The sequence below is a fragment of the Typopeltis vanoorti genome, chromosome 23 (assembly GCF_054136105.1).
Source record: "Typopeltis vanoorti isolate ZY-2024b chromosome 23, IOZ_Tvanoo_1.0, whole genome shotgun sequence".
NCBI lineage: Eukaryota > Metazoa > Arthropoda > Arachnida > Uropygi > Thelyphonidae > Typopeltis > Typopeltis vanoorti.
The window spans coordinates 16,613,618-16,627,380 of record NC_143571.1 but is presented as its reverse complement, the minus strand read 5'-3'; the positions used below and the strand labels follow the sequence as shown (position 1 = coordinate 16,627,380).

Genomic DNA, 13,763 nt, shown 5'->3' with positions numbered 1-13,763 from the left:
ATGAGAGTTTTGGGTGCGTATGTGTGTGTGTGGGGGGGGGGGGGTAATGTTATAGTTTGAAAACATGGAGAGTGAATTCATGGAAGCCATGCAAAAAATCATGATGCAAGAGCAAAACGTGCTATCCTATGTTTTTGGGTTGTGGGAAGTTCAAAGATGCTTCTGGAATGTATGAATAGAACTTGAAGACTAGATGCTTTTTTTTGGCAAAGTATCTAAACAAGAATTCTAATGTTGCTCATACTAATTTAAAGAACAGATTCAAAATGGTTTGCCACAAAATGAGGAAGGCTGGAAAATATTACATAGGGAACCAAACCCTAAATTATATTTTAAAAAGTGACCTTCTTAGGTGTAAATAAGGATTATTTTTATTTTTATAAGAACAAAAATATGATTCTGGTGTTCAGGTAAATTTAGACTACAGCAAAAGTAGATGGAAACATTTTTTTTTTTTAATATATATGAACATTTCACTAGTAAGTAAATATCGACCATTTAAAATAAGATATTAATATGCAAGCTCCACCACAGTTGCAAATTTCAGCAGGATGGAATCAATAACTGAAATCTTACATGTACATTAAAAATATCAAGTTTTCAAATTTTCACGACATCCACAAGTTTCTTCCGCCATTTTCGGAATTTACAAAATATATGTAAAATGGAATGTGGCCTACTATGAGAATGTATGTTTTTTTCAGTAGCATTCATAGCATTGCTGAACCATACAATGAATGGAAATAACTTTACAAAATTCAACAATACTAATCAATATTCATAGTTGTATTCGTTGCGTATAATATATGCTCAAAAGATGCTGAGAGAATATGGGGTGTTGTTAGTTATAAAACTATACAATATTGTTAAAAAAAATTGTAAATATTGTTAAATCTCTGAATTAAAATGAGGACAAAAATAATAAACGCTACTTTTTTCGAAATATTATCAAAAATATCCAATGTACCAGAATTTTCCTATTAATTTTTTATGCAAAATGCTCTTAGCAAATTAAATTAAAATTTTTTAATAAAATAAAATGGCTTTGATTTGAACATTTTTTGTGTAACACGATGCAATTATCGAAAACATATTCGACTTTAATAAATTTGAGGCATCACATAACTGAGTATTGTGCGAGGTTTCAAATTTACTGTTTAATAATTATTGTGAAATTATCAACGTCAATGCATTTACTAATACATATCTGTACCATCCACCTGATGACTACCGTTTTCCAATTTTGCTATGGCATCACCGATGTTAAATCTTCTGTCATTGGTCAATTGTGAAGCGATGTTCTTCTCATGTGATTGGACGATAAATAGTAGACGTTTTCTTTATTTCATTTCTCTTAGCTTTTCTTTGTCCCTCGCATTTTTCTGGATATGGTTTTTAATTTTATAAGAGAAAAATTTGGTTAAATCAGCATGCACACATAGCGATATTCTGCAAAGATCACAGTTTAATTTTCAGATCTCTCCGCCTTTAGTATGTGACGCTATACGGAAGATAAGCTTTCCGATTGGTAAACAAGTTCAAGCGGTAGATACAAAGGTAAGCCACAATACACTTCTGACGTCATTCGTCATTGACGAATCAAAAGTGTCAACTGATAACTCATTACTTTTTCCTGATTACGTTTAAAATCACGCCTTTTAAGTGCTAAAAGGCCAGGTGACAATATTAAGTTTAGTGGCGGTGAAAGAACTTTAAACAATGTAATGATTCAATGTACTACTTCAAGTAAATTCAGTTATATTCGTTTGTCATTTAGGCATGAATGACCCTTTTTTTACTGGTCAGGTAAGTGGCTGAAATCTCTGTTTTTGTGGCACTCACATGGGATCTGCCCCACCAATAGTGCCTTTTATGATATTTTGAAGCGTATAATAATGGGATTATTTAATATTTTCTCTGATTTCTTCCTTTAAAATTTTTACTTTTATGCAAAAAGTGTTTCGTTGTTTGTGATATTAATACGAAAATCATGTCGACCTTTGTATGTTCGCAGGAAGCTTAGCTTGTGCTTTGGCTTCACAGTGTTCAGGGTTGGACTAGGAAGCACACGCGCGCGCGCGCAAAGAGACACGCACTCACAATACGTACAGACAAAAAGGTTTTGTTAAGCCTCTACTTTTCTTGTGTAATATAAATGTTGTAGGAGTAATGGCCACTTGTAGATATAATTGGATTTGAATTAATATTTCTTGTGATTAGTTGATAATAAGACAATAATATATCAACGGTAATCGGAACTCGCCCATTTTTAAAGATGGAGAATGCAATCTTTATGAGTATCGTGGTACTATGAGATCAAACTTGCCTGATATCGTAATTTCATTCTGTTAGTGTTCTTGGAGGATGTTTCACTTATTCAGCAGCAACGAATTGAATCATAATTGGTGAGAACTTTAATATTTTGTGAAAGAATGACAGTAATATGCCAAGGAAAGAGAAGTTCACCGCTGTGAACAGTGTGCGCGAATTCATTTTTAGTAAAGGTAATTACATATGTTTTAAGATTTTGTTGCTTGATTCATTTTCCTTTTGTTTCTTTCACTGGACATTATTCAAGTGATGTCATTACAAAAATGTTTATTTTCAATAATTTGAATTAGAATAATTTCTTTTCACACAAATTTCCCCAAATCAGTTATTATGCTGACTCGATTGTGAAAACTTTAACCCTAATTCGTGTTATTAGTTACATTTGTTATAAAAATGATGCAAAATATTAGTATCCATGTGATACTTTATGCCAGTGACGGTCTTTATCGAATTTAGATTGATTATTCGATTTGGAAATGAAGTATTGAATAAAATATTAAAATTTTAAGCAAAGGGCAGGGGAAGAAAGTAAACAGAACACTTCCAGCGGTTATCAAAGTATCCAGAGGAATCAACATCAAATGAGTTTAAAATGTTTATCTGCCAACAGTTACTAATGTCAGTTTTTAAAAACCGAATAATGGTTGAATATATTTTGTCTATCTTAATGTTTGGATGCTTATTCTATTTATATTTACTTGCATACTAAAAGGATAAGGTATTGGTATTAAGTGAATTTCTTACCCATCAAAAAAAGTAAAAAAAAAAAGGTTTTAGATAATATCAGTGAAGCTAATTTCACTTACTTTCCTCATTAACTATAATGTATATATTTTTTTTTTGTGTAACATGTTGCAGATTTGTTTACATGTGCATAAATTTAAAATGATTATAAATGTAGCCTAAAGATTGAACTATGCTGATTAGTGTATTTTACAAAGACCAATGACTTATCATCTGAGTGTTTGCAATGATATTTTAATGCTCTGTTGATCAAAACTATGAGTATAGGGGAGTTTAGAATCTTGCAACTGACTTGTGTAATAAACATTTTACCTAATGTAAAGCTGAAATCCAAATCCTACCCCCCCCCCCCCAACACACATCATTGAATATGGATTAGTGAATATAAACACAGAACAATTTTCAAAGGAAATCTATGGGAATGTAATGTAAATTTAATTATGTGATACTTGAGTACCAAATCATGCATGTGATTTTCTTTTGTGTATAGAAAATTTTATAAAAGTTCTTTTTAATTACATGCACACATTAATAAGTAACTCCCCCAAAGGTATATCTGTCTATTTTCTATAAATGCAGCTTCTTTTTTGCTTTGGTTCCCAATGCTAAATTATCTCTGAAAGCTTATCTGCTGGTTGAAGTCTGAATGTCAGCCTATTTTCACTTAAAATTTCAGCTCAAACTTTTTAAGCGGAATTTTTAGAATTTGATTAGGCCTTTTTATGGTACTTAAAAAGGGAAAGCAACATAAAAGGGTTAGCTAGTTCTAATATAATATGATATAGAAGTTGCAGAGTATGTCATGCCACAACAAGCAGATTGGTTGCAGAACACATGCAGTTAAGACCAATGTATACTGGCCTTGTGGTCCAACCAAACCACATCAGAACTGGAGGATTTCATTCCACATGATATTTATATCATAATACCACCTAGTTTAAAACTAGCTTGAATCTAGGGAGTTCTTACCCAAAAGGCAAGACTTTTCATATGAAAAGTCTTAACTTATATAAGACTTTTTATAAAGCGCTCTCTGTTCTGAGAAAGAACAACAGGTACACGTGTTAAATGTTCTCCTTGAATTAAAATGAAGTCTAGTTAAAATATTTCTAAACTCAGCAAGTCATCTGCTTTGTATATACTATACTAATACTACCTACATTTCATTGTCATCACTTATAAAATTTTGTACCAGCTGCTGTAACATTCTCTTCATATTTGCTTTATATTAATGTTGGAACAAAATTTTTACCATTAAACATTACAAGTTCCATATGTCTAAACATTTTGGAATGGGAACAGTGTAACCATATTTATACTTGTTATTGTGATAAGTGATAAAATTTAATTATGATTCCTTGTATAATTATACAGTCTGTGCTTATAAATGTATAGCATATATGTTTTTTTTTTATTTATTTAAACTTGTGCAAAGTCAAGAAAAGCTTTTTTCTTTCTGCTGTAAAATCAATGGAATTCCAGTCAGCTAAATCTTATGCTAACAACCAAAATGTTTTCTCTGGATGCATGCTGTTTTGACATTACAGAAAATTTAGAAATACTTTTCAGTTAGATACATAGCTTTGCTAATTAGCTCTAAAACAGTATAGCAGAATGTAAACTAGTGAAATTTCTATGATACTTCAATTTAGAAATAAGTACCCATTCCATGTTCATTTCACATTGTATACATTCAGACTTATCAGAAGCCTGAAGTTTTCTGAAGCTGGTTCCAGCATTATCTAAACTTTAGTCTATTTGCAGTACTAACATGATACGTTACCTTTTCATGGGTGGGATTTGCATTAAAAAAAAAATGGTGTGATTGATGCAGTATGATAATATCATGTCTTTCTTTTGGCAAGTTCACATCAAAAGATACTTTGATAACAAACTGTAGAATCCCACAATTAGTCTGTAGAGTTGGTGTTCATAAAATGCTTACTGGCAGTCACTCGTCAAGTTTGCTTTTGAAAAGTCATACATACTTACAAATGCACATTGTTACTTATAATATTTGGTGTATAAAATTTGCCATTCAATCATCATAATGAAAGGTCTGAATGGTAAAGAAAAACAACAAATTTAAAGTATTTGCAATCACCTTAATCTTCTGTCATTCTGTGAAACTTCTGTATGAGTATTAGAAACTGACTGCTAGTTTACACATAAAATACATGACTGTTTGTAGGTAGTGACAGTTTCACTTAACAAAAAGAACATCCATTTTTGCTATATTTAATTTTCATCACTACCTGGTGATTCATGGTTGGGATTTTAAATTGGTGCTCAAGCATCTCCAGCTCAGTTTTGTATGTTACCATTATGTATAACTTTTCATCCAAACACAGGAAAGGTCTCAAGACATAACATCAGGGTCCTGTAAGGATAAGGACGATAAGAATCTTAACATTTTTCTTAAAGTTGCAGGTTGTATACGTTGGGAGGGAGGAGAATGGTATAGAAGAATTGTCCAAAGGTATGTCAGATGAAGAGAAGTTATATCAGTAAGTGGAGCTAAATGGTATATGGACAGCTACTGGTCAACATTTTTAAGCATTTTAAGACTTCGAAGGAACTGCCTAGCAAAAACTCGTTAATGCAGAAACTGTTTATGCTAAAGCAACTCAATTGGGGCTAGAGGGGGGGGGGGTTCTGTCAGTGTTGGTGATAGCATTCTGGCAGATCTTGGATTTATAATAGTGATAGCAGCTGAGCAGTAGGGAAATAATGCTTTGAATAACAAAAAATCTTATGGAAGCTGTGAATATACAGAATAAGCTAGATGTGAAAGTCAGCAGAAGAGAGAAAAGTGATCTTTTTGTGTGGCAAGCATTATCAAAAGTTAGGGATGGAGGGTGAGACATGGTCTTTATTTCAAGAAATGAGCTTGGACCATGTTTTATTTGCATTAAACCTTACTAAGTTATCTTTATCCAACTTGCTGACTAAGATCAATGTTTAATCTATTGGCTATAGAAGATTTTGAAGCCAGTCACCCGGGTACTAAAAGGTTTCATTAGTGACATAGGCAATTTCTGTCATCAGCAAAGCTATTAATAGTATTAAACATTAATGAGAGATCGGTGATCTCTAGGTGAAAGCAAAATGCATAGTTATTCTGGCATTGATAGAAAAATCAGATGATAGAACCATCCACTGTGATGTGGAATGAACAGTCAGAGAGGAAGCTGGTGATCCACTTGCAAAGAGTAGGAAAGAGACTATGAAATGTAGTTTTCAGAAAGAAGTCAGTGAAATCTGACTTGATCAGAAGCCTTGGAAATAACAAGATAATCTACATGAGATTCTCCAAATTTCCTATGTTCAAAGGTGGGACAAGTTAACACTGTCTTAATGTAATTCATATTGATGACTAGTGGATAGTGAAGAAGATTGTTGTTGATGATCATCACTGAGTATTGAAGCAAGAGCAATAGAATGTTTTGACTATTTTATTTTTTTTTTTTAAGGAACAGGCTAGAGAAAATCTTGCTTCCATGCCACTGATAGATGTCAAATGAGTATGTCTTGTAAAAGTGATAAAGGATTGGTATTAATTTTAAAGCTCAAAACTTTTGATGTAACTGAAGGGATTAACATCTGTATCCACAATTAGGTTAACACTTAGATCTTTACTGACAATTCAGCCTCTCTTCCATCTTGGTCTGATGAGTCAAATTTGTGGACCTTAACCTTAAAGGAATATTATCTCATTGGCTGGGTGATCAGGCTGTATATGGTCAAGTTTGAGTTGGATAATCAAAGGCCATTATAATCATCAGATTATATGCTGACTATTTTGATTATCCTGAATTTGGTGAGCAGCAAACGAAGATGACAAATTGATGCAAGGAAATTGAGCCAGGTATATAACTAAAGATATACAGATGATTATAAAAGATTCCAAGTTTCATAGCCTTCTGGCATGGGATATCAGACCTGACCAAGTTTTTTTTTTTTTTTTTTTAATGAAAGCATTGTGCATAATATTGGAGAAAGGTTAGGTGAGCTACATATACTGACCTCCAAATTAGAAACATTTAATACAGTGTTGTACCTCCTTTAATGACTGCCAGTAATGATTCTATTCAATTCATTGTGCATAGTTCAGTGAGATATGGATCGGGAGCATCCTTCATTAAATGCTTTGGTCAATTGTTGCACACAAAATTCTGTTTGTCTGTACAAGCCTTCTCAGATGATGACAATCTTGTTCCTGACACAGACTGCCTTAGAATAATAGCTATGCCTCTTAGACAAGTAGTGTGGTTTTTTTTTCCCACTGATTTAAACACCTGGGATCTCACCTTTTTGAGAAACCAGTCAGCTCTGCTGTTTTCAAAATTGTGGCTCCAGCTTGATGGGCACCCACAATTAACCATTTATCAAACTCTGTAAGATTTTTTTTCCCCATTGTGAACAACACTGATTACTGACCAGCAGCATTTTTAAATAGTTGCTTAGAATACATGGTGATGCACATGATGACCAAGTATTTTGCATATATGTTGTGTAAGTGATGTTTACATTCATCTGCATGAAGGTTTCTAATTCAGTGGCTGATATATGTATAAGAATTTATTAAATTTTAGACTAAGATAATTTAGCATAGGAACTTTGAAAAATGCATACCATGTGTGTATAATTTGATTTTTATTGTTGATTTTCTCTTAAATTATGCGATTCTTAGTTACAGAAGTTGCAAAATATCAAAAGATGGGATATATGTCTAAGGGCTTGTCATGAGATTGAGGAATGCAATTGGCAGTAGCAACTAATTGAAGTGATTGCAAATGTTTGTTTATGTTATGCTGGTTTCAATTTGCTGTAGGTTCTGGGGAAAAAATCTTATGTGAGTGTAAGTTGTAGATTTGAGAGAATAACAGGAAAAATTAGAGCTTAGCAGAATTTTAAGTTTAACTTAAAAGTGTAAAGTTGAAATTTTATATATATATATATATATATATATATATAAAAAAAAAAAGGCTGCAACCAATTATTATTATGGGTGTCTCCATGGAGTCAGTAGACTCATCGCGAGAGACCCAAACTATCAAAACAATATCTATCCTACCTCTTCTTGAATTCACTTACAGACGAAGAACTCGCAACTGAGTCAGGCAATGCATTCCACTTGTTCACCACCCTCCAAGCAAAAAATCTAGTTCTCACACCCTTGTTAACCACACTTTTCCTTAATTTCCAGGGATGACTTCTCGTTCTTCCATCACTATCACACAGCCAAAATATTTCCTCTGCATCAATCTTATAAAAACCTTTTTAAGTAATTTAAATGTTTCTATCATTTCTCTGCCTATCAACCAATCTCTATAATCCACAAACTCTCAATCTATCGATGTAGCATTTTTTACACCACTTGCCAACTTAGTCACTCTTCTCTGAGCCCTCTCCACCAATTCCCCATCTCCAAGGAATCCAGGTGACCAGACTTGAGCACAGTAATACAAATGTGGAAGTATAAAGGGGAACAATAACCTCTTTATCTCTGGATGTTAGTGTGTTCTTCAATAACCAAGTAATTCTATGTGCAATCTTGGACGCCTTAGCAATGTTCCCTCTGAACAATATGCTAATTATATAATTAGCATATTCTGGAAATTCTCAAATTAGTGTTATGTGCAATCAGTAGTGTGATCTCTCCCCTCCTTGCTCTCTCTGGTTTGAAAATGTATTTGAGTGCAGTCATAACAGTATATATAGGGATTTTACAGTTGAATGGATTAGAAATGGCAGAGATAAGAAATTTTGGTATAATCATTCCAAATATTTGCAGACTGGGTCAGAGAATACTAGAGCAGTTTACAGGCATAATACATCTTCAGTCTAAGCTGCTTTGGCATAATTAGATATTCTGCGATTTTTGTTTCATTTGCACAGTGTAACGTTTATCGAATAAGGAGTGTACTATGCTGTCATCAGGAAAACCATGATTTTTGAGGCATTGATGTATTGCAAGAAACAAAATAGATGTAAAGGAACTAATGCTAATAGTTCAGTTGCACAATTTCTTCGTAAACTTTCAATATACAAAGTGTAACCAGACAGAGATCTCAATTGTAGAAGATATCCATTGAAATAAGAGATTGCTTAAGATCTCTAGATGTTAATGACTATTCTAAAGGAATTACAGCAGTAATGTAGGAGCATGGTCAATCCATATGGAATGGAGTTTGTTTACAAGTCTTGTACCTTTCTGCATGTTTCTGCTCTGTAATGTAAGTTCTAACATCTATGAGACATCATAACATTGGCTCAAAACAATTTGCAAAAACACAACACATTTCAAGGAAACGTTCATATGCAAAAAGTAATCTGGAGCTTCACCATAAACATTAATAATGTGTACCACTACTAACTTTCATGCACTAAAACCTGATATGTTATTCTTTACCAAATCACTAAAACTGCATTTCATCTCATCCTATTATTATTATTCAGGCCTCCATGGAGTCAAAAAACTCATCGTGGGAGGTCCTTCCTAAGAACATAAAGTCTGTCAAGACTCATTGAGGGGAGATCCCCCCTCCCCTTAAGAAACAGTCTATGTTGTGTATAATTCTTCTTACAAGAAGGGTAAAACATACACTTGTCAGATCTTGATAGCCTATGTTCCAGAGATTACTAAACTTTGAATCCCTTTTTACATAATCTGGTTTAGCTTAGTTTCCTTGTCACACTTTGTTGCTTGCATTTGCTGTCCTGACTGTTCTCCAAATTCAGATAAATTTGATCTTCTATGATCGTTTAAAAAATTTCATACAGTAATTATCCAAACATTGCTATCATGATCTTTATTAGACTTTAGTGTGCAAAATTAAAACTTGCATTTGTTCTATAATCTCATTGAACAAGTTGAAACTAAATTCAATAGCAATTTAATACTATTCACCTCCCAAACAAAATTCTGCTTGGAAGAACTACAATACAGTACTTTCATCTGGCTCCAATAGCTTTCTGGTCCTTTGCGAGACTGTTGGGTGTAACTTGTTTTGAGCCAATGTTATGGAGTCTCATAGATGTTAGAACTTGCATTACAGAGCAGAGGCATGCAGAAAGGTACAAGACTTGTAAACAAACTCCATTCCATATGGATTGACCATGCTCCTACATTACTGCTGTAATTCCTCTAGAATAGTAATTAACTGTTGGGTGTAAGTTGGGAATTAATGACTTTTTTTTTTTTTTTTTTTTTTTTTTTTTTTTTTTTTTTTTTTTTTGGAATTGTTAGGTATTGTTTGATTAACTTTTTACATATACTGAAGATGCCTTTTGTTACTTAAGTGGAAATTATACTAATAAAAATATTTTATGCGAGTTTATTCTGGGATTATATTTTAAATATGCCTACTCATGCGTGGTATTTCCTTATTGAAACAAGTAACTTTAATCATAATCTTTAAAGATACCTGTGGTATAACTATAAATAAATTACACGATAATCACAGTAATTAACTTTAATGAAATAAAAGCACAGATATTTCTTACTGAAAATAACAATACATCATCATTGTAGACAACAAGTAATTCAAAGCAATGGAATACAAAGTACATAACAGTTGGTGGATTATGAATTAAAAACTGTTGCTTAAAAACTTTTTTTTTTTTGATGGTTACATAATAAGAATCTCCAAACTTTTGGGGGAGGGAGACAATCATGTTGATTCAGATTTGGCTGAAGTAAAAAGGGCTTCGCAACTTTCTTTGAAAAGGCATTCATATTTAAATTTGCATCTATGGAGAAGATGAGCTTTTCCTACTTAATATTGTTTTTAGTATCAATATGATGTTGTTCCAGACCAGACTTTTGAGGTTTCATGTATTTGATATAACATAGATGTTCATTAATTATTTTTTCTACAGAACAGCCTGTTTGTCCAAAGTAGGTTAGATTACATTCACACGTTGCCATCTACAAAAGACAACAGGTGAGAAATTTTGTTGATTGGAAAATATGTGGGAATGAGATGATACGTCAAAATTCTGCCAATCAGTACCAAGATGCCAGAAATATAAGGGATTGGAACCCTGCTGGCTGTTGAAGAATCCTGAGGTGTCAGAACACAGGAGTCAATTATCTGCTGGATTTGATTAGGGTTGTTTCAGTAGCCTTCACCCATGCATTCAGTTCACCATGGAAAAAGAAAAGGCTGGTAGTTTACCATTCTTGGACATCCTTCTTGCACTCACAGCCTCTGGTAATTTATCCACCAGTGTTTATTGAAAACCTACCTTTACTGGCAGATACATTCATCAAAAGTCTGCTCATCACACCTCTCAAATTGGTGTTATGAAGTCTTTAATTAATAGAGCACATAAAGTGTGTTCCTCTCCCGCAAGCTTACAACAAGAACTTTTCGCTATCAAAACGTTAATGGAATTTAATTGTTACAACCCTAATCAAATCCAGCAGATAATTGACTCCTATGTTCTAACACATCAGGATTCTTCAACAGACTGCAGGGTTCCAATCTCTTATGTTTCTGGCATCTCAGAGCAGATTGGCAGAATTTTGAAGAAGTATCATCTCATTCCCACATTTTTCTATCAACAAAATTTCTCACCTGTTGCCATCTACAAAAAACAAACTGGCACCTCTATCGTTAGCTGGCATTTACCAGATGCAGTGTGAATGTAATTTAACATACTTTTTACAAACAGGCTGTTCTGTGGAAAAAAGAATTGATGAACATCAATATTATATCGAATACATGAAACCTCAAAAGTCTGGTCTGGCACAATATATAGTATTGACACTAAATACGATATCTAGTGGGATAAAGCTCGTTTTTTCCATAGATGCAAGTCTAAATATGAATGCCTTTTCAAAGCCCTTTTACATCGGCCAAATCTGAATTGAAATGATTCTCTCTCTCTCTCCCAAAAGTTGGGAGATTCTTATGTAACCATCAAAAAAAATAGTTTTTAAGAATAATTTTAATAATATTCTTTATTAATTTCTAGTACGTGGCAACAATTTTTAATTGGTAATCCACCAAATGTTTAGTACTTTGTATTCCATTCCTTTGAATTGCTTGATAATGATGTACTGTTGTTTTCTGAATGAAATATATACTTTTATTTAAAATAAAGAGCTAATAGGCTTCATTTCGGTGATGTAAACATTATTTAAATTAAGGAGATATTAAATCCCACATTGTTTTAAAACCGAATAAGAAACTTAAAGATTGGAATCAAAGAGTTTCATGCTGAATATAGTATAGTAACTATAAAAGTATCAGCGACTACTAGTGTAAGTTAAAGTATGTAGTACAAACTAGGGCAACTCGTAGGAAAGGTGGGGAAAGTTCCGATCGCTATTCTTAGTATTTCCCATAATGTAAAACCCATCTCCTAGGAGATGTATGATGTTATGCATTATGGTGGGAAGTCACTACCCAGACCAGTTTCTCATCAGTGAGTAGCTAGACCAAAAATAATACTAAGGGTATAGCAAAAAGAACTTATATACTCTGCTAATACGAGTTGTCAAAAAGGTGCACCCATAAATTATTTAAAGTAAAGAGCCAATAGGCTTCATATCAGCGATGTAAACATTATTTAAATTAAGGGGATATTAAATCCCACATTGTTTTAAAACCGAATAAGAAACTCAAAGATCAGAATCAAAAAAGAATTTCATGCTGAATATAGTAACTATAAAAGTATCGGCGACTACTAGCGTAAGTTAAAGCACATAGTACAAACTAGGGCAACTCGTAGCAAAGGATATATAAGTTCTTTTCGCTATACCCTTAGTATTATTTTTGGTCTAGCTATTCACTGATGAGATCTCATAAAGATCGAAACAGGTCTGGTAGTGACCTCCCACCATAATGTATAACATTACCCATCTCCTAGGTGATGGGTTTTACATTATGGGAAATACTAAGAATAGTGATCAGAACTTTCCCCACCTTTGCTACGAGTTGCCCTAGTTTGTACTACGTACTTAGGATTATGTGCTTTAGCTTACGTTAGTAGTCGCCGATACTTTTATAGTTACTATACTATATTCGGCATGAAACTCTTTGATTCCGATCTTTGAGTTTCTTATTCAGTTTTAAAACAATGGGAGTTAATATCCCTTAATTTAAATAATCTGTACTTTTATTTCATTAAAGTTTACTGTGGTTATCGTGTAATTTATTATTTAACTTTACTCATAGTAACCTAAAGGTAAGGCTTAGTTGCAGGAGGCTGCCTTTGGTAATATTGATCTTCTGTTTAGATTAAGGAGTCATCTATACAAGAAGGATATTGGAAAAATTGCACTTATCTCAATCCTCTACAAATGTGTTAGGAAGATCATTAAGAGCCAACTTTGCTATCCAAAGGCTTTCCAGTTAAGTTCCACCAATATGAATTCTGCCTCTCGTCCTGTAGATCTCTTAGCCAGTCTTTTACCTATTACAAGTTTCAAATATTTGAGAAAAACTTGTTTGCTCTTGACATTTCTAAGGCATTTAATTGGGCTTGGTATGGACCATACCATATCTTTTCCTTTTTTAAAAGGAAATCAGTTTATCAGCCTATGTAGCCCATTATTGCTTTTTCTTATTAACTTTCTTTTCTTATCAGCAAAACCCACATCCCATGGGTTTTGCTGATGATAGATTGATTTCTTTTCATTTCACAGCTTGTAGTGCTCATGATTCAATTTTAAA

The 13,763-nt window shown here is 33.1% G+C and overlaps 1 protein-coding gene across 3 annotated transcripts in view; it reads left to right on the top strand.

The window, feature by feature from the left end:
• Positions 1–1,645: 1,645 nt before the first annotated feature.
• Positions 1,646–13,763, top strand: part of LOC150093655 (uncharacterized) — a 234,499-nt gene continuing 222,381 nt past the window's right edge. The window contains exon 1 of one of the 3 annotated variants that reach the window (XM_090412701.1): positions 1,646–1,806. The gene's annotated coding sequence lies outside the window, so the exon portion shown is untranslated. Of the gene's footprint in view, positions 1,807–2,067; positions 2,505–13,763 lie in introns of those variants that run through there. The other 2 variants (XM_090412703.1, XM_090412702.1) reach the window with 2 other exon arrangements.